At 35.1% G+C, this 9,087-nt stretch overlaps 1 long non-coding RNA gene across 1 annotated transcript; it reads left to right on the top strand.

Moving 5' to 3' along the window:
- The first annotated feature begins 1,038 nt into the window (after positions 1–1,038).
- On the top strand, positions 1,039–8,753 carry LOC136234732 (uncharacterized). The gene is made up of 4 exons (XR_010691451.1): positions 1,039–1,324; positions 1,418–1,465; positions 7,680–8,632; positions 8,727–8,753. It is a non-coding gene; the product is annotated as an uncharacterized lncRNA (long non-coding RNA).
- Positions 8,754–9,087: the final 334 nt, after the last annotated feature.

Genomic DNA, 9,087 nt, shown 5'->3' with positions numbered 1-9,087 from the left:
TCATTTTGACACTAAATCGAAATTGACACCACATGATCACAATACAAACTCAATAATTGCAACATGTGATATTTATGTTGTAAGTTTTTGTACATTTTTTTATTGGGATAAGGGTCAAATTTAACCATAACGCTTCAATCAAAGTGCATATTTAGCCACTAACATATGAAGTGATGCAAATTAAATCCTAATTTTTTCAAGCAAGACCAATTTTAGCAAAACACTGTTGAAAATTTAAAAAGATTGGTTTACTGTTATTTAATTGTCACATTGTATCTTCTAAATAAGTTTGTCAATAAATCGAAGCAATTTCATATATTTTTTAATTGTTGTTTATAACTATATTAATAACACTGTAATATTTTACACAATTTGATAAAAAAAAGTTGTGATTAATTTATATGTAGCAGATTTAGTTTTTAGCATTTTAGCAGAATTTTTACAAATTTTTTAGTAATAAACTAATAACCTAAAGTGGTAGTAGAATACTAATAAAACATGTTTTTTCTAATTTTCGATAACGTATGACTAAAATTGATCTTACTTGGAAATATTATACTTAAATTTGCACCATTTTGTACGTTAAGGTTAAATCAACACTACACTTAAAAATATTAGGGTTAAATTAAAGACTAATATTTGGCCCAAACTCTTGCAGTGAGAGACACCATGTGTCACATGTAAAAAAAATAAAATAAATTATAGGTAAATACTTATGAACTTTTAAAAATTTAGAGAACAATTGAAGTTTTGAGGCTTTCGAATTTAATTATATAAAGATAGAAGTTATTAAATGCAATTGGACAAAAAGAGGGGGTGTAATTTAAAACTTTAAAACTTTAGGGAGTAGGTGAGGTTTGACAGTAAGGGATGACATCGCCTATATAACTGGACTTACACCTTTGCTCTTCTCAATCGCCGAATAGCAATTAGGGTTACCCAATGTTCATAGATCTCTCCTCTTTGAGATCTGAATAGCAGATAGCCCTTATATCAATTATGGACACGGTTAGGATTAGGGTTTATCTTCTCCAGAAAGTGGCGTAATCAAATCTATAGAAATCAATGGTTAGAATTAGGGTTTATCTTCTCTATCAAGTTAGCATTCAATAATGCTTTTAGGATCTCATCTCTAACTGCTACTTGGCCGGGTAAATTTCCAATGAGAATCAAGCTTAATTCGGAATAAACCCTTCCTCAAGAAAGAAGGGAGGAGCATCAAGTGATGGTTATGAACCCTACACAATCATCTTCCGGATTAATAACCTCCATAACTTTATCTGCTAAAATATTATTAGCAAAAAATGGTTGTGTTTGTTTACAGGTGAATTGAGCAATTGTAACTTCTTTATGTATTTTTGTTTTTTTGTTGCTCACCAATCCATATGTATTTTGATCCTATCTTTTTTTTTTGCAGGAAACTATCTTGCTTAATAAATCAAATTACTGCTTACAATTGTTTATGGTAAATCTTTGCACTTTTTCTTTGTTGGGTTTTATGTTTTAATGGCAATTCTGAAGATATAATGAGTTTTGCAGCTACCCTATCTTATTATATGTGTTTACAAATGGTGTCTCATTATTAAACTTGTTAGAAATTGAAAGAAATAAGAAAATACAAACTGAAGATCAGGGAAGCTTTTGTGCCTTTTTTATCTGTTGAAAATGAAAGTAAAGAGAAGTGCCTATATATAGGCTTACAGAGAAAACTCAAAAGCTAGAAAATCTCTCAACAAATTAGAGAGTTATTTGAGGAACTACAACTCAGAAAATCAAGGAACAAATATATGAAAAACTACTGCAGTTGAAAGACTAAGTCAATTAAAAGACTAAGTCAGGTTTTAATTAATTCTCGACAGCCCCTCTTAATTCAAACCTGCAAACACCAAGCCTGGACCTGAGATACACATGTTTTTCAAGAGGAAGTGACTTAGTGAGTATATCAGCAACTTGCTCCTGTGTACTGCAGTGAAATAAGCCAACTTGTCCTTCAGCCACAAGATCTCTAATGAAGTGAACACGAATACCGATATGCTTGGTTCTGCTATGGAATGATGGATTTTTTGTCATGAAGATTGCTGACTTGTTATCACAAAAAATCTGAGTTGCTTCTCTTTGTTCATGACCAACTTCTTCAAGAATTCTTCTCATCCATACCGCCTGACATGCTGCTGAAGTTGCTGCTACGTATTCACCTTCTGAAGATGACAAAGCTGTTGTTGCTTGTTTTTTTGAGCTCCAAGAGATGGCACCTGAACCAAGATTGAACGCATAACCTGATGTACTCTTCCGATCATCCAGACACCCAGCCCAATCGCTGTCGGTAAAGCCAATTAATTTGAAATTAACAACTTGGCTGTACCATATTCCGAAGTCAAGTGTTCCAACAATGTAACGTAGGACTCTTTTTGCTGCTCCAAGATGATGCTTTGTTGGAGAATGCATGAACCTGGAGATTACTCCCACTGAATAAGAGATATCTAGTCGAGTGTGTGTTAAATATATCAGACCTCCCACTAAGCTTCTGAAATAACTTGCATCAGCTTGTTCAGTCCCATCTTCAAGCTGCAATTTCTCATTTAAGTTCATTGGTGTAGCTGCAACTTTACAATTGAGCATGTTAAACCTCTTAAGGAGATCATTGGCATATTTCTTTTGATAAACAAAGATTCCATCAGGGACTTGCTTCACTTCTAAACCAAGAAAAAATTGCAGCTCACCCAAATCTGACATCTCAAATTTGTTCTTCATACAAGTTTTGAATTCTTTAATAAAAGAAGATGAGCCCATGTAAATAATATCATCTACATAGAGGCAAACAATGAGAAAGTTTTTACCATCTTTCTTCAGATAAAGTGTGGGCTCATTCTTACTTCTCTCAAAGCCATTCTCTTGAAAATAAGAATCAATTTTGCTGTACCATGCACGTGGGGCCTGTTTTAATCCATAGAGAGCTTTCTTCAACTTGTACACCTTTTCTTCTTCACCATGAACAACAAAACCTTCCGGTTGGGTTACATAAACTTCTTCTTTTAACTCACCATTTAAAAAGGCAGACTTAACATCAAATTGATAAACTGTCAACCTTAAATGAGCAGCCAAGGCTAAGAGAGTTCTCACCGTTTCAAAGCGTGCTATAGGGGAGAACGTCTCTTCGTAGTCGATACCTTGCTGCTGTGCGTATCCCTTGACCACGAGTCTCGCCTTGTGTTTCTGAATTTCTCCATCAGAATTATACTTCGTTCTGAATACCCACTTGACTCCAATAACATTTTTCCCTTCCGGAAGATCTACCAATTCCCAGGTCGCATTCTTTCTTATTGCCTCCATTTCTTCCTTCATTGCCTTCCGCCATTCTTCTTTGTCAACAGCTTCTCTGAAGTTTGTAGGATCGACGATGAACAAGGCTTGTGGAGCCTCATAAATCTCGTTTAAGGATCTGAATTTTCTTGGTGGAGTTTCATCATCTGAAGAGTTTCTACTGCTGGAGTTAGAAGATGTGGAGGCTGGATGGACAGAGTCATTTGATGAGTTGCAGCAATCAGTTGATGAGTTGTTGCTATTGGAGCTCGAAGATATGGAAGTTGTTGAAGTTGAATTGACAAGTCCATGTGTATTTTGAAAGGCTTCATTTTCAGTTGTAACAACCTGGACGCCATTTGATTCATTATTCCATTCCCATTTTGCCTCTTCATCAAAAACAACATTCCTGCTAATAATCACTTTGCCACTAACCGGGTTATACAGCCTATATGCTTTAGATTGATTACAATAACCGACAAAAATACATTTTGCTGATTTATCATCAAGTTTGCTGCGATTATGTGAATCAATTAAAGCATAGGCAATGCAACCAAAAATACGTAAGTGGCTTACCGAAGGCCTTCTTCCTCTCCAAGCTTCATAGGGAATCTGGTTCATAACAGCTTTCGTTGGAGATAGATTTAGAAGATAGATTGAAGTGGCTATTGCTTCTGCCCAAAAAACATTCGGTAGATTTTTTGCTGTCAACATGCTTCTTGCCATCTCTACCACCGTGCGATTCTTACGTTCAGCCACACCGTTTTGTTGTGGTGTGTAAGGTGCCGTCAATTCCCTGTGAATACCATTTTCTTCACAAAATACAGAAAAATCTTTAGATAAAAACTCACCACCTCTGTCAGTTCGAAGCGCCTTAATGAGTGTACCACTTTGCTTCTCAACATAGGCTTTGAACTTCTTGAAATTGGAAAACGTCTCTGACTTGAGTGATTGAAAGTACACCCAACTCATGCGGCTGTAGTCATCAGTAAACAGCAGAAAATACCGACTCCCGCTAAATGATGCTGTCTTCATTGGACCACATAAGTCAGCATGCACTAATTCAAGAGGTTTAGATGCCCTCCAAGATTTGTCTACAGGAAAAGGACGCTTGCTTTGTTTTCCATAGACACACCCCTCACATAACTCAAGTGAATCAATTTGAGGCAGCCCACTCACCATTTCTTTTTCTCTCAACAATTTTAGACCCTTAATATTTAAGTGCCCATATCTTAAGTGCCACAATATTGACTCATCTTTTTCTTTGACAGCAAGAGCATGACTCTCTACACTAGAGATAGCAAGAGGAAATAATTTGTTTCTACTCATAGAAACACTAGCTACAACTTGACCAGATTTCTTTTCTTTAATTACACATGAATTATCATCAAATAACAGAGAAAAACCACTTCGCATCAACTGCCCAACACTTAACAGATTATGTGACAGAGAAGGACTGAAATAAACATCATATAGAGATTTGATATTACCATGGCCATTGTTTATTTTCACGGTACCTTTTCCTTCAACTTGCATCTGCTTGTTGTCACCTATTCTCACCTTCAATTTGTAAGAATCATCAAGCTCCTCGAACAAGGATTTTTCGTTAGTCATGTGATTTGAACACCCGCTGTCTAAGTACCAAATTTCACTCATGATCTCTGCACCATCATGATAGGCCATGAACAACTTGGCCTCCTCCTCCTCTTCTTCTTCCTCCTCTTCTTGAGCCACATAGCTTGCTTGCCTTTCTCGATCTTTTCTCCAACAATCAGCTTGTATATGCCCAAATTGTTGACAATAATAGCATTGAACATTGCTTTTGTAGCTTTCACGTCCTCTGCCTCGGCCACCTCTTCCACGATAGCCTCCTCTGCCACGTCCTCTGCTGGACATCTCCCTTTTTACATGAAAAGCTTTTTCTTCATCTGGTTCATATTTCTTCAATCTTACCTCATGGGATTGTAGAGATCCCATTAGTTCATCAAAAGAATAAGTCGTCAGGTCTTTAGACTCCTCTATGGCCACCACTATATGATCAAACTTCGAATTTAGACTCCTCAACACCTTTGCAACAATGGTTTGATCTTTGATTTCCTCTCCATACGACCTCATTTGATTGACGATAGCATCTACTCTCGTAAGGTAATCCTGTACTGATTCTCCATTTTTCATTTGTAGTGTTTCAAAATCACGACGAAGGGATTGGAGCTTTACAGTAATCACCTTCGAGGAGCCTTGGAAGGCTGTCTGCAAGGTTGTCCAGGCATCTTTGGAAGTTTTTACTGCTGAAATCTTCGTAAAGATTGACTTATGAATAGCCTGTTGAATGAAGAACAAGGCTTTTGCATCCCTCTTCTTATTCTCCTTTAGCTTTGCCTCATCATCCTCATGCGGATATCCATTTTCTACTAGATCCCACAGATCTTGAGATCTGAACAAGGTTTGCATCTTGATGCTCCAGAATTCATAGGAATCTCCTTCGAAAACAGGAATTGCTGGTTGAGAAATATTCAGAGTGTTGTTTGCCATGAGTACGCCCAGCTACAATCGAACCTGGTGCTCTGATACCACTTTTGTTAGAAATTGAAAGAAATAAGAAAATACAAACTGAAGATGAGGGAAGCTTTTGTGCCTTTTTTATCTGTTGAAAATGAAAGTAAAGAGAAGTGCCTATATATAGGCTTACAGAGAAAACTGAAAAGCTAGAAAATCTCTCAACAAATTAGAGAGTTATTTGAGGAACTACAACTCAGAAAATCAAGGAACAAATATATGAAAAACTACTGCAGTTGAAAGACTAAGTCAATTAAAAGACTAAGTCAGGTTTTAATTAATTCTCGACAAAACTTTCTTTAATTACTTGTTTACTATAGTGGTTTTTTTTAAATGATTATGCCAAAAGGTGAGAATTTGAGGATTGTAATTGTGATTTCAATAGATTTATTATTAAATGTGTTTGCTTATGAGTGGCTTACATAAGCTGTCTGATGTGTTCTATGATGATATGATATGATTATTTGAAACCCTATATGTTTGTTTTAAACTGGATATGCTAATTTTTGTTATTAGATGTTGCTCTCTGGTGTGTTTTTCTATATAACCTAGATATCTGATGTGTCAGGATGATATGATTACTTGAAATTGAAACCACAAGTTTGTTTATGCTTTTTTTGTTATGATAAGTTTTTTTATACAAATCAAGATTGTTTGTTATATGATGAGACTATGCTGGTGATGCTTGATCTGAATATTATCTAAATTTCATCAGACAATTATCTTTGTTGTAATTTCATTCATTTCCAACTAGTTGAGATTGCGGCTTTGGGAGTAACCATTTTTAGCTTAATTTGCAATGGACAAAATTGCAGAGTCCAAATCGGTGTTTGTTCATTTAGTAAAACATTAGCAGTTGTTCATTTTAGTTTGGCAATGCTAGATATTTCTCTCAAAATACTAATTTGTTGTTTGTAACAAATTATCACGAAGTTGTTGGCGTTTGATTTTCTGAAATGGTATTATTGTTTTGCTTCTATTCAGTTGCATACTTTTACGCAGATTGATTCAACTCATGTACTTTTTATGCTTCTCCTGTATTCTTGTTTGGTATTTTCTGGTAATAATTCATTGCATTTGTAATTACTATATTATATGGGTATTTTAATTGTTTGATCAACACCGAATGAATTTAAATCCCTTGAACATCTTAATCTATTTCCATTGTTTCCAAGTAAAGAGAGTGAATTATGAGATGAGCTTTTTTGAGGATTATATATGTGCTATGTTGCACTGAAACTGAATTTGAAACGAAATGCTGAAAAGCTAAGGAAGAAGAGTTCAACATAGTATATAAAAATGTAACTTGCTGGAAAAGAAAAATGTCTCCGTCTGTACACGAAATGGAAGGATGATTTGAGCCATGTTAGGAATTCAATTCTTACGTTCACTGGCTTTTTAGATGCTTAATTAATTCCGATTTAGGAAAACTTATGCGCAATCATCAGTGATTCGTCAGAGAAAGAGAAAGGAATTCTTGTTAGAATATTTTAGATTCCATTGAGACAAGATGAAGATAATAATTAATTAATTAATTATAAAACAGATGAAGAAATTAATTCTGTTTTATGGTTGTTTCGTCTTTGATCTACATGTTATAGCCATGAACTGGAGACCTTTTTTGGTTAATTTGAAAAAGTTTGAGATTGACGTTGGTTGAAGTTGATATGTTCCCGTACATGATGAAATCTAACTCGGTCGAGGGCATTTCTTAAATGCAAATGCCTTTATGTGGATGTCTTAGATTATCCATTTGTTTTATTATAATTAAAACCGCATCCTGCTTTTAGATCGTGATCCTTATTTTTGCATCCTGTCTGTAGTTAGTGGAAATCCAAAGCAAGGAGATTCAGATGGCGATGATTGCTCAAACATTTTTTTTCTAAAAAAGATGGACGCAGCAATGGAGATTCAGATGCTCCATCATTTGGTTGCTGCAAGAAGAAATGGTGGTCATCCAGCTTTAATGTCCAATCACTATGTGCCTTGACAAGAGTGATGGTTTTGACAAGTTGTTGTGGCAAGCATATGTTTCTGCTAATAAAATTTTTGCACATAGGGTTATGAAGGTTATTAATCTTGAAGATGCTTTTGTATGAGTTCATGACCATCACTCTATGGTCCTCCTTACATTTTTGAGGAAGTGTTCCTACCGAGTTGAGCTTGGCTTCTTCATAAGTAGTTCATTTTCCTCGTCGGAAATTTATCAAACTCTACAAGTTAGAGACGAGATTATGTAAGCATTGCTCAATGCTTTGATATATTAGACAAAAATAGAGGGTGTAATTTAGAACTTTAAAACTTTAGGGAGTAGGTGAGGTTTGAGAGTAAGGGATGACATCACCTATATACCTTTGCTCTTCTCAATCGCGGAATAGCAATTAGGGTTACCCAATATTCATAGATATCTCCTCTTTGAGATCTGTATAGCAGATCGCGCTTATATCAATTATGGACACGGTTAGGATTAGGGTTTATCTTCTCCAGAAAGTGGCGTAATCAAATCTATAGAAATCAATGGTTAGAATTAGGGTTTATCTTCTCTATCAAGTTAGCATTCAACAATGCTTTTAGGATCTCATCTCTAACTGTTCGTTCGTCGGGTAAATTTCCAATGAGAATCAAGCTTAATTCGGTAGAAACCCTTCCTCAAGAAAGAAGGGAGGAGCATCAAGTGATGGTTATGAACCCTACAAAATCATCTTCAGGATTAATAACCTCCATACCTTTATCTGCTAAAATATTATTAGCAAAAAAGGGTTGTGTTTGTTTACAGGTGAATTGAGCAATTGTAACTTCTTTATGTGTTTTTGTTTTTTGTTGCTCACCAATCCATATGTATTTTGATCGTGTCTTTTTTTTTTTTGCAGGAAACTATCTTGCTTAACAAATCAAATTACTGCTTACAATTGTTTATGGTAAATCTTTGCACTTTTTCTTTGTTGGGTTTTATGTTTTAATGGCAATTCTGAAGATATAATGAGTTTTGCCGCTACCCTATCTTATTATATGTGTTTACAAATGGTGTATCATTATTAATCTTTCTTTAATTACTTGTTTACTATAGTGGTTTTTTTAAAATGATTATGCCAAAAGGTGAGAATTTGAGGATTGTAATTGTGATTTCAATAGATCTATTGTTAAATGTGTTTGCTTATGAGTGGCTTACATAAGCTGTCTGATGTGTTCTATGATGATATGATATGATTATTTGAAACCCTATATGTTTGT

The sequence above is a fragment of the Euphorbia lathyris genome, chromosome 7, assembly GCF_963576675.1.
Source record: "Euphorbia lathyris chromosome 7, ddEupLath1.1, whole genome shotgun sequence".
In the NCBI taxonomy this organism is placed as follows: Eukaryota; Viridiplantae; Streptophyta; class Magnoliopsida; order Malpighiales; family Euphorbiaceae; genus Euphorbia; species Euphorbia lathyris.
This window is presented reverse-complemented; position numbering and strand designations above follow the sequence as displayed.